Below are 14,291 nucleotides of genomic sequence, written 5' to 3'. Positions count from 1 at the left end.
TGCAAATTGGACCTAAAGAGAGAGGTGACATCGAGCAAGACAAAGAGTCCTCACTGAAGCAGGTAGCAACCGGAGAAGTGCCAGAAACAGGCACTACGAGGATGCGTGAAACGGTGCTTGCCGAAGTTGCACAAAGGAGTCCCACGTCGCCGGAGACCAACTTAGAAAGTCGTGCAATGCAGGTTAGGGTGCCATGGACCCAGGCTTGGCTGTGCACGAAGGATTTCCACCGGAAGTGCACAGGGGCCGGAGTAGCTGCAAAGTCGCGGTTCCCAGCAATGCAGCCTAGCGAGGTGAGGCAAGGACTTACCTCCACCAAACTTGGGCTGAAGAGTCACTGGACTGTGTGGGTCACTTGGACAGAGTCGCTGGATTCGAGGGACCTCGCTCGTTGTGCTGAGAGGAGACCCAAGGGACTGGTAATGCAGCTTTTTGGTGCCTGCGGTTGCAGGGGGAAGATTCCGTCGACCCACGGGAGATTTCTTCGGAGCTTCTGGTGCAGAGAGGAGGCAGGCTACCCCCACAGCATGCACAAGCAGGAAAACAGTCGAGAAGGCGGCAGGATCAGCGTTACAGAGTTGCAGTAGTCGTCTTTGCTTCTATGTTGCAGGTTTGCAGGCTTCCAGCGCGGTCAGCGGTCGATTCCTTATCAGAAGGTGAAGAGAGAGATGCAGAGGAACTCGGCTGAGCTCATGCATTCGTTATCTAAAGTTTCCCCAGAGACAGAGACCCTAAATAGCCAGAAAAGAGGGTTTGGCTACCTAGGAGAGAGGATAGGCTAGCAACACCTGAAGGAGCCTATCACAAGGAGTCTCTGACGTCACCTGGTGGCACTGGCCACTCAGAGCAGTCCAGTGTGCCAGCAGCACCTCTGTTTCCAAGATGGCAGAGGTCTGGAGCACACTGGAGGAGCTCTGGACACCTCCCAGGGGAGGTGCAGGTCAGGGGAGTGGTCACTCCCCTTTCCTTTGTCCAGTTTCGTGCCAGAGCAGGGGCTAAGGGGTCCCTGAACTGGTGTAGACTGGCTTATGCAGAATTGGGCACATCTGTGCCCAAGAAAGCATTTCCAGAGGCTGGGGAAGGCTACTCCTCCCCTGCCTTCACACCATTTTCCAAAGGGAGAGGGTGTCACACCCTCTCTCAGAGGAAGTTCTTTGTTCTGCCATCCTGGGCCAGGCCTGGCTGGACCCCAGGAGGGCAGCTGCCTGTCTGAGGGGTTGGCAGCAGCTGCAGTGAAACCCCAGGAAGGGCAGTTTGGCAGTACCAGGGTCTGTGCTACAGACCACTGGGATCATGGGATTGTGCCAACTATGCCAGGATGGCATAGAGGGGGCAATTCCATGATCATAGATATGTTACATTGCCATATTCGGAGTTACCATTGTGAAGCTACATATAGGTAGTGACCTATATGTAGTGCACGCGTGTAATGGTGTCCCCGCACTCACAAAGTTCAGGGAATTGGCTCTGAACAATGTGGGGGCACCTTGGCTAGTGCCAGGGTGCCCTCACACTAAGTAACTTTGCACCTCACCTTTACCAGGTAAAGGTTAGACATATAGGTGACTTATAAGTTACTTAAGTGCAGTGAAAAATGGCTGTGAAATAACGTGGACGTTATTTCACTCAGGCTGCAGTGGCAGGCCTGTGTAAGAATTGTCAGAGCTCCCTATGGGTGGCAAAAGAAATGCTGCAGCCCATAGGGATCTCCTGGAACCCCAATACCCTGGGTACCTCAGTACCATATACTAGGGAATTATAAGGGTGTTCCAGTAAGCCAATGTAAATTGGTAAAATTGGTCACTAGCCTGTTAGTGACAATTTGAAAGTAATGAGAGAGCATAACCACTGAGGTTCTGGTTAGCAGAGCCTCAGTGAGACAGTTAGGCACCACACAGGGAACATATACATGCACACCTATGAGCACTGGGGCCCTGTGTGACAGGGTCCCAGTGACACATACATATAGGCCACAAACCTATGAGCACTGGGGTCCTGACCAGCAGGATCCCAGTGACACATAACAAACATACTGAAAACATAGTGTTTTCACTATGAGCACTGAGGCCTGGCTATCAGGATCTCAGTGAGACAGTGAAAACAGTGACAAACACCCTGACATACACTCACAAACAGGCCAAAAGTGGGGGTAACAAGGCTAGAAAGAGGCTACCTTCTCACAACCATCGATTTTGTGACTGTCTACGTAGGCTAGTGTTTTAGAGCAACAGTTTAGCCAATAGCAGAGATGGCATCTTGATGGATGACTGCTGCCTGCACTCGGGTTATAGAGGACCGCTCTGACATAGGATCAGAGACTGAGACATCAGATACTGAGACAGCATCTGAGGGATAGGACAATGGCGCAGACTCTGGGAGTGATTTTTCAGTCAGAGGAGTCCCATTCGAAAACTCCTCTTCCAGTACATTATGAGGGAGGTGATGAGGACAGTCCTGCTGTCCCTTCGCAAGCTGTTCGTGCAACTGGGTAATAGTGGGTTAGGCCAACCCAGAGAGCAGGTGAATGCGGCGGCAAGCAGAGAGAGAGTGCTCTCTTGGGAGCTCACCAATTTAGTTCAGCCCCAAATTCCACCACCCAAATCATATTGTGGAGACATCAAAATTGTCTATGGCAAAACAAACTGGTTTTGTAAGGCAGGCACCTGTGTTTTTGGTCCTGGATTCGGCGGCCATATAGAGAAACTCACTAAACCCAAACATTTCTGGAAACTAGACATTCGGGGGAGTCCACAGAGGTGTGACTTGTGTGGATTCCCCAAAGTTTTCTTACCCAGAATACCCTGCAAAGCTGAAATGTTGAAAAAAAACTATTTTTCTCGCATTTCTGTCACACAAACTACAGGAATATGCTGGGATCCACAACATTCCTACCACCCAGTGACTCCTCACCTGTCCAGATAAAAACACTACCCCACTTGAGTGCCTACACCTAGTGCGTGTGTCAGGAATGGATCACCCCAGGGTCAACAGCTGCCTCACGTAAGGACCAACATTGACCGTTGTGTGATCTATTCCTGTCGCAGGCACCAGGCCTAACCACACAAGTGAGGTATCATATTTATCGGGAGACTTGGGGGAACGCTGGGTGGAAGAAAATTTGTGGCTCCTCTCAGATTCCAGAACTTTCTGTCACCGAAATGTGAGGAAAACGTGTTATTTTAGCCACATTTTGAGGTTTGCAAAGGATTCTGGGTAACAGAACCTGGTCCGAGCCCCACAAGTCACCTCATCTTGGATTCCCCTGGGTTTCTAGTTTTCAAAAATGTGCTGGTTTGCTAGGTTTTCCCAGGTGCCGGCTGAGCTAGAGGCCAAAATCCACAGGTAGGCACTGTATTCTATGAAAAAATGTGATGTGTCCACGTTCTGTTTTGGGGCATTTCCTGTCTCGGGCGCTAGGCCTACCCACACAAGTGAGGTATCATTTTTATCGGGAGACTTAGGGGAACGCCGGGTGGAAGGAAATTTGTGGCTCCTCTCAGATTCCAGAACTTTCTGTAACAAAATGTGAGGAAAACTTGTTTTTTTAGCCACTTTTTGAGGTTTGCAAAGGATTCTGGGTAACAGAACCTGGTCCGAGCCCCGCAAGTCACCCCTCCTTGGATTCCCCTAGGTCTCTAGTTTTCAGAAATGCACAGGTTTGGTAGGTTTCCCTTGGTGCCGGCTGAGCTAGAGGCCAAAATCTACAGGTAGGCACTTCTCAAAAAACACCTCTGTTTTCTTCCAAAAATTTGGATGGGTCCACGTTGCGCTTTGGTGCGTTTCCTGTCGCAGGCGCTAGGCCTACCCACACAAGTGAGGTATCATTTTTATCGGGAGACTTGGGGGAACGCCGGGTGGAAGGAAATTTGTGGCTCCTCTCAGATTCCAGAACTTTCTGTCACCGAAATGTGAGGAAAACTTTTTTTAGCCACTTTTTGAGGTTTGCAAAGGATTCTGGGTAACAGAACCTGGTCCGAGCCCCGCATATCACCCCTCCTTGAATTCCCCTAGGTCTCTAGTTTTCAGAAATGCACAGGTTTGGTAGGTTTCCCTATGTGCCGGCTGAGCTAGAGGCCAAAATCTACAGGTAGGCACTTTGGAAAAAACAGCTGTGTTTTCTATAAAAAAAAATAGGATGTGTCCATGTTGTGTTTTGGGGCATTTCCTGTCGCGGGCACTAGGCCTACCCACACAAGTGAGGTATCATTTTTATCGGGAGACTTGGGGGAATATAGAATAGCAAAGCAAGTGTTATGGCCCCTTATCTTTCTCTACATTTTTTCCTTCCAAATATAAGAGAGTGTGTAAAAAAGTAGTGAGGCTGTGGTATCAATGGCGGTAGACCCCTCCCTAACATCGGATCTTACATAGGTGTATATTATTCGATGTGTGATCAAGTTAGACAACGCTTCTGTTTCTGAGTTCATTGTCTTATGTCTATCTCAGAATAAGTACCACCCCTGCAGTCACAGAATTGGACTATGGGACAGGTCTGAGTCCTCTTGTGCCTCCAACTGGACCCCAGTTGTGTCTTGTGGCTTTAGGCCCGTCAGGGTGGCTCCGGAGTTCTCTTTCGAGTGTGGGTGTCCGGGTTTCGATCGATGGGTCCCCCGGAGGGGAGTCCAAGCCGGATCTATGTCTTCTTCTTCGTTTCCGAGAGCGTGTGCGCCGGCCGCGCATTGATTGTTGCCCCCTTGGGTGGGCCAGCGTTGTCTTAAGCGGTGGCCGCGATCTTGTCCTGTGCATGTCTAGTGGGGTTTCTTCCATTAGCCAGGTCCACGCCGCGATCGGCTGCTCAAAGAAGTAGGTCTTGTTATTGTAAATCACCTGGAGTCTTGCTGGAAACAAGAGACGGTACTGGATGTCCATTGATCTAAGTTTTTGTTTCACTTCCATGAACAAGCGGCGTTGTTGCTGTACTTCTAGTGCGTAGTCCGGGAAAAGGAGTACCTTCGTTCCATTGCAGAGAATGTTATCCTTGGAACGAGCGTCTCGCAGAATCAGGTCTCTGTCCTTGAAGTTGAAGAGGCAGATTATTACTAGTCTGGGTGGGGAGCCGGGTGGAGGTCTCGCACGTAGTGACCTATGGGATCGTTCGATTGTGAACCATGGCATGAGGTGGTTTGCTGGCACACAGGACCGGAACGTTCCTCCAGGAACGTACCCAACGATGACTCTGCAGTGGCCTCGGGAAGACCCACCCGACGAAGATTATTATGACGAGATCTATTCTCGGCATCTACAGCCGTCCTGTGTAGTTCTGAGGTGCATTTGGTCAGCACTGAAATTTGGGTTTTTAGGGTTGTTATCTCATCTTCTGCTGTGGAGATTCTGGCCTCGGCCTCTGTGATTTGGGATACTGCATTGCGGAGGACTTGCCAGATCAGGGCGACATCCACTCCAACTTCCCCTATTTTTGATTCGACTGCTGATTGGGAGGCCTGAATCGCCTGTAGAATCGCCACCAGATCGCTGGACGATGTGTGTGGGTTATTACCACCATTGGTGGTTGGGTCGTCTGACCGTGAGCCCACATTCCCTGTGGTGAACTGGTCCATCCGTGTTTGTGCCGTTGTTTGCTTGATCGTCTTGTCTTTGCCCATGTTGATGGGTATGGTTTTAGCCTCTCTAGGGTTGCAGTGGACAGTCAATTTCGTTCTGCCCTAATGTAGGGTCTGATGGGTGATCTCTAGGGATCTGGTCTGGTTCCCCTTATGGTATATCTTAATTTATGAGTCTGTTAGATAGTTCTGGGGGTATTTGGGGGGACGTGGTGCTGCAGAGTCTATATCCACTTACTGTTTTGTTTTGTTGTTGTCCCTTTTTGTGACCCTTACCCTGGCGGAATTTTGTTAATTCTGTATGGTCCTGAGACTTCTCCCCTGTAGGGCCGGTAAGGATGCCTGGTGTCCGGGGGAGGGCGGTCAGCAATTGAAAAAGGGGGGTGAGAAGGAGGCAATCCTTGTAGTCCCCTACGCGCCACCCCAGGCCGCACCCAGCCGAGGCCCTTTCACGCTCACGGGCCCGGAAGGTTCAGATTCATTTCTCGGTAACCCATGCTTGTCCCAGCACACATTTCTGGTTGCTGCTTGTCTGCTTTTACCTCACCTCGAGGCGATGTGTTGTTTAGGTCCCGGATTGCACGTTTGTGGTTGCTGCTTATCTGCTTGTACCTCACCTCAAGGTGATGTGTTTTTTAGGCCCCGGATTGCAGAGCAAACCCGCCCGTTCGGATTTCGGGCCGATCACTCCCCGGATTGCAGCCGGCTCCTGGCTCCGGGTTCCAAATTCTTTCACTCGCTCACGGGCCGGAAGGTTCAGCTTCATCTCTCGGTAACCCACCGCTTGTCCCAGCACACGTTTGTGGCTGCTGCTTGTCTGCTTTTACCTCACCTCGAGGCGATGTGTTATTTAGGCCCCGGATTGCACGTGTGTGGTTGCTGCTTGTCTGCTTTTGCCTCACCTCGGGCCAATGTGTTTTTTAGTCCCCGGATTGCAGCCAGCTCCTGGCTCCGGGTTCCAAATTCTTTCACTCGCTCACGGGCCCGGAAGGTTCAGATTCATCTCTTGGTCACCCACCGCTTGTCCCAGCACATGTTTGTGGTTGCTGCTTGTCTGCTTTTACCTCATCTCGAGGCGATGTGTTGTTTAGGCCCCGGATTGCAGAGCAAACCTGCCGGTTCGGCTTTCGGGCCGATCACTCCCCGGAGTGCAGCCGGCTCCTGGCTCCGGGTTCCAAATTCTTTCACTTTTATTTTACTTGCTTTTTAGTTTTCTCGTAGTATCAGTTACATCCCTGTGCAGTGAAAATAGGTTTTAGAGGCTAGTCGCTGTAGGAACATGCCAACATGAGATTCTTAAATGGTCCCCTTTAAATACTAAGCATGCTACCTTGTGGAGTACAAGTCCTGTTTAGGATGACTTGCTCAATATTAGTTGTAAGCAGAACTAGTGGAACTTCACTCCATGGGATTCAACGGAATTATGTAAATACTTTGTGAGATTCTGCTAAGATCCGCCAACAGGCAGAAATATGCATGTTGTGCTGTTGGTGCTGCAATTTAGTATCAGTAGTGGGAGCAGACCTGAAAAAATCTGCTCGAACAGCACCAGGCAGTGATCAAGGGCACTAGGCCATTCGAGGTGATTTTTGCTGCTGCTCAAGTACAAAATCGACTCAAGCAGCAGCAAATGTACTCGAGAGGCAGCCTGCGACTACCCATGCTAGAAAATGGTGAGAGTATGCAAAATCTTACTTGCGCTCAAATTTCGGGAGCCTCGCAGGAAAAATTCCACCACAATGTGATTGGCGGATTTTAGACAGAACTCCATCTTACAAAAGTGAAGGGCAGTTGCCAAATCCCATCAATTCCGCACCTGGAATGAAAGATTCTGATCACATCTACTCAATATTTAAATGTAGGATTTCTATCTGTGAAAAAAAGTTATTCTAAAGATCAGGCAAAATTTCCATTACAATGGCATAAGTAGCATAATTATCATAATTCTTGCACTACTCTGGCTATGCAAAATTCAAATTATTACCTATTATCCCACATTGCAGAAATATGCATTGTTTGCTGTAAAAAATGTAACTTGAATCCACCACTCATAGTGAAAAATAAGCACAAATGCATGGGAAAATGCAAATGATAGACAATGAGCAGCTGTTTTTCGCTGTGCTTTTGTTGTTTTTGCACAATTGCATTAGTTTTACAATTAAATGAATCTGCACTTTGCACCCAGATACAGAGCCAAATACCAGTTTTGCATTTCACATAAATGCTCAAGTTGCAAGAATTTCACACTCCCCTAGTTATTTTGCCAGGTTTACATTTGAGGTGGGCGGAACTTGTGGAGTTTAACTCTTCAGAAGTCCACGGAGTTACATAAAAAACTTTGTGAGATTCTGCTGAGTTCAGCAAAAGGGTGGAAATTGGCATGTTGTGGTGCTCATGCTGATTTTTAGCATCGGGAGACAATTCCACACTGTAAATCGTTGTGAACAGCACCATGCTCTGTGGGCCATAGGGAGCTGCTATTTAAGTTAACTTTGCTGCTGCTCAAATAGATTTTCTACTCAAGCCTCAGCTTTCTTACTGTGAATGGTTGAGACTGCCTGCCACTGTTCGCAGTGAGAAAATCTTGCTGGGTGCCCCCCATCACCCATACTAGAGGATGCCAACTCCCATTCGTGCTCGCCAACTTAAATTTGATGAAACGCACATGAGAAAAATCCTGCCACATGGAGGTTGGAGGAATTTGTCAAGAACTCTGCGTTGCAAGCGTAACACGGAGCGACAAAATGTCACCAACTCCACCAGAGGAGCAGAATTTATCTTACTCCTAGTTTCCATGTAGGTATGAAAGTTGCATTAGTCAGGCTACACTTGTAGGTCTAAAGCCATATTTTTTCCATTGTCTGCCCAGTAAATGGCACAATGGATATTGAAGTCCACAGGTAACACTGTATTTTCCATGTTACTAGTGTAGTTTCCAACACACTATACTATGGCCTTACTGGAAAGGTAAATATGCCGGTTTTTGTTGATCCAGGTTTGCCATGTTTAAGGGATCAGAGCACATACAGTAGGAACTCGAGAGTAGTATCCCAGTGCGCAGATTTCAAACACTAGCAATACCAGTGAGCAAAAGAAGGGGTTCACCATGCAAAAAGGTGCAGTTTCTAACAGATTTTAATACTGCATCAGAAGTTTAAAGAATTTAAACATAACATTCTAAATGTGGTTTTAATCAGTAGGATTGTATTACAGACAAAGCATTTAGAACAGAATTTTGACATCAGGTGTAGATCGAAACCTGAATATACCTCATCAGATATGGCCTTCAGATCTGAACACAATGGTCCAGATGTGGACTCTGAAAGTAGTAGTACTACTCCACACGAGGCTTTCAGACATTCACACACTATTCCAGAGATGGTTTTAGGCAAAGGATATAACACATTGGTTGAAGCCAAGAGAAGTTGAGAAAGCTACACAGATTATGCCAACACAGGTGCATGCAGTATTCCAAAGCAACCAGAACTGAAAGCAGTACTACAAGCAAAGTCTCCATGAAAGGACACACAACTTCTCATAGGCCCTCTGGAAATTAACATACTATAACAGAGCTGTCTTTTAAACCTAAGTACAATATTCCAGACGAGAATCCTGTCAGTGTATTTAGCGCTTTAGCTGTGGCTTCCAGAAATTGGTACTTTACTCCAGATGAGGCCTCCAAAACTGGGCACAGTCTCCAGAGTTGATCACCAGAGATATTCACAATAAAATGTTGCCACCATAATGGAACACAATGTTCCAGGGAGGCCTACAGAAATACCTCAATATGCAAGATGTGGTACTCAAACATTCAAAGAGTTGTAGCAAAATTCTAAGTCAGGCATCAAGAACTGGACACAATATTTCAGATGGGGTGCGAGGCACTTGACACCATCCTGCAGATAAGGGTACCAAGGCAGTCAAAATATTTCAGAAGCAGCCTCTAGAACTGGATACAAAACTTGAGTTGAAGCGTCCATAACTGAACACAATACCAAAGATCTAGCCTTAAAAACTTGACACAATGGTATGGATGAAGGATTTTTATTTGGACACAACACACTACGTAATTTTCTAAGCACTCAGAATACTTCAGATGAAGCCTCTAGAATTAAATAAACACCCCGGAAGCAGCATCCACAAATGAAGACATTCTCTGGGTTTGGCTCCAAAACTGAAAACAACACTGCAAGTGCACCAGTCAGAACTAAACAACGCTGTAAGTATGGGCTAAAGTAGTAAAACAAATACTACAACTGGAAGCACTACTTCAGGCGTGGCTTCAAGAACAAGATGATATCTGCTGCACTGGAAACATGAAAGTGGTGGCCTTTGAGCAAGAAGAAAAACTTCATGGTGTCATTAGGACAGGATACAAAATACCAAAACAACCTTTGATAACTGACACAATGCTCTAGATAAACAGTCTGCTTCAACAAAGCAGACACAGCCATCGCACCACACCTACGGAAAGCCATCAACATCTCCTTCGAAACTGCAAGATTCCTGGAAAGCTGGAAACACGCCGAAATCAATGCCCTTCTCAAGAAACCAAAGGCGGACCCCGAGGACCTGAAAAACTTCTGGCCCATCTCTCTGCTCCCTTTCCCGGCAAAGGGCATCGAGAAAATCGTCAACACTCAGCTCACTTAGTACCTCGAAGACAACAACATCCTCAACCCCTCGCAGTCCGGCTTCAGACGCAACCACAGCACCGAAACCGCCCTCCTTGCCGCCACAGACGAAATCAGAAGCCACCTCGACAATGGAGAAATATCAGCCCTCGTCCTCCTAGACCTATCAGCCGCCTTTGACACTGTCTGTCACCACACCCTAAAATCCCGGCTCCAAGCAGCAGGAATCCAGGACCAAGCCCTTGAATGGACTGCATCCTTCCTCGCCGGCAGAACCCAAAGAGTCCGCCTCCCCCTGTACCAATCCAAAGCCTTCAACATAATTTGCGGCGTACCCCAGGGCTCATCCCTCAGCCCGATGCTGTTCAACATCTATATGGCCCCCTTGTAGAAGTGGCCCGCCAGCACAACCTCAACATCATCTCCTACGCCAACGACACCCAACTCATCCTCTCCCTCACCAAGGACCCGCACACCGCCAAAACCAACCTCCACGAGGGCCTAAAAGCCATCGCCGACTGGATGAGAGACAGCCGGCTAAAACTGAGCTCGGACAAAACAGAGGTCCTCATCCTTGGGCGCACCCCCTCTGCCTGGGACAACTCATGGTGGCCGTCCACGCTGGGTCCCCCACCAACACCCACCGACAGCGCACAAAACCTCGCCTTCACCCTTGACTCCTCACTCTCCATGTCAAAGCAGGTCAGTGCCATCTCCTCTTCCTGCTACAACACCCTCTGCATGCTTCGCAGAGTTTACAAATGAATCCCAACATTAACAAGAAAAACAGTAACCCAGGCCCTCGTCAGCAGCAGAATCGACTACGGCAACGCCCTCTACACCGGTATCTCATCCAAACTCCTGCAACGCCTCCAACGCATCCAAAACGCCTCCACCCGACTCCTCCTCAACATCCCTCGCCACTGCCACATCACCCCCCACCTAAGAGCTCCCCGTCAACAAGAGGATCACCTTCAAGCTCCTCACCCACGCACACAAGGCACTCCACAACACCTGACCATCATACCTGAACAACAGACTCAACTTCTACACCCCCACCTGACATCTCCGCTCCACTAACCTCGCCCTCGCCTCCATCCCCTGCATCCGACGCAAATCTTCCGGCGGCAGATCATTTGCGTACCTCGCCGCCAAGACCTGGAACACCCTCCAGCCGGATCTACGACTGACCCAGGACCTTCTTTCCTTCAGAAAACTCCTCAAGACGGCTCTTCGAGCAGTAGCAGCCCCCCATGCCCCCCCCAGCGCTTGAAACCCTCACAGGTATGTAGCGCACTTTACAAATTGATTGATAGATTGAGTGATTGATAAACCCTTCAGTAGCAGACACAATACACCATAGGCGGCCACCAGATCCGGATAAATTATCCCAGACGTAGTCTTTAAAAGTAGCATCAATGCTCCTGGAGAGGTTTTGAAAACTTTACCAAAACAACAGATGGAACTTTGTATACTTGGCTCAATACCCTAAGAGGTCTCTGCAGAACTAGACACAACACTTCAGAAGTGGCTCCAGGTTTGGCCATAATAGGATAGATTGGTCTCTAAAGTGGAAATCAAATGACCAGGGGAGGCAGCAAGGGTTAGACAGGTTATTTCAAAGGAGCCCTTTAGAAATGTACCCAGAACTCCAGACAAGGCCTTACTTGTGCTGTGCACCCTGTCGAGTTGTAAAAATGCTTGTTTTCTGTTGGTTTTATTACTGCTCCTTCTGCACCCCTCCATCCCTTTTGGTCTATCCACAGTCTTTTCAGATAATGGAAATGTATTGTCTCTGGGAATGAGATACGTATGGAATGTCCCCGCATTCCATGCTGGAACAGGTGGTTGAGGAATGAGAAAACAAGGCGCAGTGTGAGAGGGTTAAAGCAAGGGTTTAACAAAGGTCACAGCGGTGCCAGGGGGGCAAGCTCTAGGGCCCCCCTCAGAAGAGGACCCTCGCCTGAGAACTCCTGAGTGAGTCTGAAAGGGAGCCCCCTCCATGAACTTTGCAGCCACACCCCTCAATTTTTCTACGTAACTGGGTTGGAGTGCTGGTCAGTTGCTTCCTCTTCATATTGTCCTGAGTTTGATTAAAGATAAAATATAGTGCACCACTTCTGGTCATCTTTTCTTGAGGAAGCTTGCAATGCGGCTGCCTGTGCTGCAATTATCTGGTTCTGGAGCTTAATTTGAGCTAGTGGTTGGCTCTTGGGCGTACCGGCACTCATTTTCGGGAACCAGAACTTATGTTTCTTCAGAAGACATTCACCAAGAGCAAGACAGGGTCAAACACGCAAAGCAGTAAGACGGGTGAAGATCTAAACAGGAAAAACAGGGAGAAAGGAAGAACATGCAAGACTTAGATACATAGGCAGGGAGTGTCTGGTAGTGCATAGACGAGCCACGATGTCAAGTCAGAATTATGCACCCTTGGTATTTGGCTCACCAATATTAATGCCATCCCGACTGTACAATGATGTGGGTGCAGCTTGGGATATTGTTTTCACTTCACAATGCCACACCGGCTGGATTTGAAAATCAAAGACAATCGTGGTCGGGGGGACAGCAGATGCTCAATTAAATACCAACACGTGTTTTTAGCTTTCAAGGAGGATTATGGTTTACCTGTGACAACTATAAAAACAGTATTAACAGGGTAAGCGGACAACACATTTTTGTTCATTTCAAAACAGTATGTTTTATTGGTCTAGAATAAACATTTTTATTTTTTAAAAGGCACTGCTGAGATTCGAACTCAGGATCTCCTGTTTACTAAACAGGCGCTTTAACCAACTAAGCCACAGCGGCCTGTGCATTTGTGATTTTGTACAGAGATTAGGGTGTAAGTGTCAAAGTCACACTTTTGCTATTTTGTTTTACCTTCTAACAAAAAAGAAGACGGAGAAGAAATCCTGATAATGGAATGGAAAAAAATACACAATAGGTCATGAAAAATGCTTATCACTCACTATACATACCTATATGTTCTTATTTTCTAATGTTTTCAAATGGGTGAACGCCATACAGGGGTAGACGAAGTGCTCAAAACTTACATTAAACACAACAATATTAGAGTGCAATGATAAAGGTTACCAATGTAAGCAATATAATTAAACTAAGGCTTACATAACCCATGCGCTCCTTCTTACACCTCTCGTGACCTCTGGCCACCCCATCTAAAACTCGACACTCTCCGAGTGAAAGTGCCTAGGGTCGTGCAGCCCGGATTCAAACAGCGCTTCAAAACGTGCACTATGAGAGGCCCATGAAAACATGGCGGAGGCTGGAGTCACAGCAACAGGAGGGTCCTGTTACCCATCAATGGCTATAAAGTGTCTCTGGTAAAACCATCTGCCACCAGAGTTCACTTGTATACCAGAATAAACAGCAGCCCTATATGCTGTTACTTTAAGCGATTAAGTTGCACATTAACACATAAAATGACCTACAAAGATAAAAAGTGAAAAAACGGGCCTGTTGTTTAATATACTTAGCTACAAAGATAAAAAGTGGAAAAAGAAAGCTGGCCCGTACGGGGATCGAACCCGCGACCTTGGCGTTATTAGCACCACGCTCTAACCAACTGAGCTAACCGGCCACGTTGTATCTGTCACCCAGTGTGATTTAGTCAAGCTACGCAGAACACGAGAGCGGTGTCACAACGTTGTGAGTAAAGCATTTGTACTTCATCATATTTCACTTGCAAACGCATTCAGGCGCTGGAACAATCCTGAGCTCAAGCATAACTTGCACATACCAGGAATCGATCATAATAAAACACGTACATTGTACAATGAATGGCACTGAAGGCGCTTCACCATAAGAACCGCAGGATGAGCAACTCCAGGGAAAGATGGACTGAAGACTAGAATCGTTCCACACCCCGCCTGCCCTTTTATGCCCAGAAAAAGACTGACCTCTGCTCGGCAGCACCGCGCATGCTCAGTGTGCTGCACATTCTCCGCACACCCCAGCTCCTTCCATACCGCCGCTGTCACACATTAGGCTCTGAGTCCCTAACCCTTTACTTCCTGCACCATGTTTCTGCAGCCCCTCCCCTCCCCAGACCTTGGTCACTTGCTGTACTTGTTTC

At 47.8% G+C, this 14,291-nt stretch overlaps 1 long non-coding RNA gene and 2 other non-coding genes across 3 annotated transcripts in view; all 3 read right to left on the bottom strand.

Moving 5' to 3' along the window:
• Window positions 1–14,052, bottom strand: part of LOC138267317 (uncharacterized) — a 56,094-nt gene extending 42,042 nt beyond the window's left edge. The window contains exon 1 of the long non-coding RNA XR_011199776.1: window positions 13,984–14,052. This is a non-coding gene — a long non-coding RNA (uncharacterized lncRNA). The remainder of the gene's footprint in view (window positions 1–13,983) is intronic.
• Window positions 12,933–13,007, bottom strand: TRNAT-AGU (transfer RNA threonine (anticodon AGU)). The gene has a single exon. It is a non-coding gene; the product is annotated as a tRNA-Thr (tRNA).
• Window positions 13,723–13,796, bottom strand: TRNAI-AAU (transfer RNA isoleucine (anticodon AAU)). Its single transcript has one exon. It is a non-coding gene; the product is annotated as a tRNA-Ile (tRNA).
• Window positions 14,053–14,291: the final 239 nt, after the last annotated feature.

The sequence above is a fragment of the Pleurodeles waltl genome, chromosome 12, assembly GCF_031143425.1.
Source record: "Pleurodeles waltl isolate 20211129_DDA chromosome 12, aPleWal1.hap1.20221129, whole genome shotgun sequence".
In the NCBI taxonomy this organism is placed as follows: Eukaryota; Metazoa; Chordata; class Amphibia; order Caudata; family Salamandridae; genus Pleurodeles; species Pleurodeles waltl.
The sequence above is the reverse complement of the archived record's forward strand: the minus strand, read 5'-3'. Positions and strand labels throughout refer to the sequence as shown.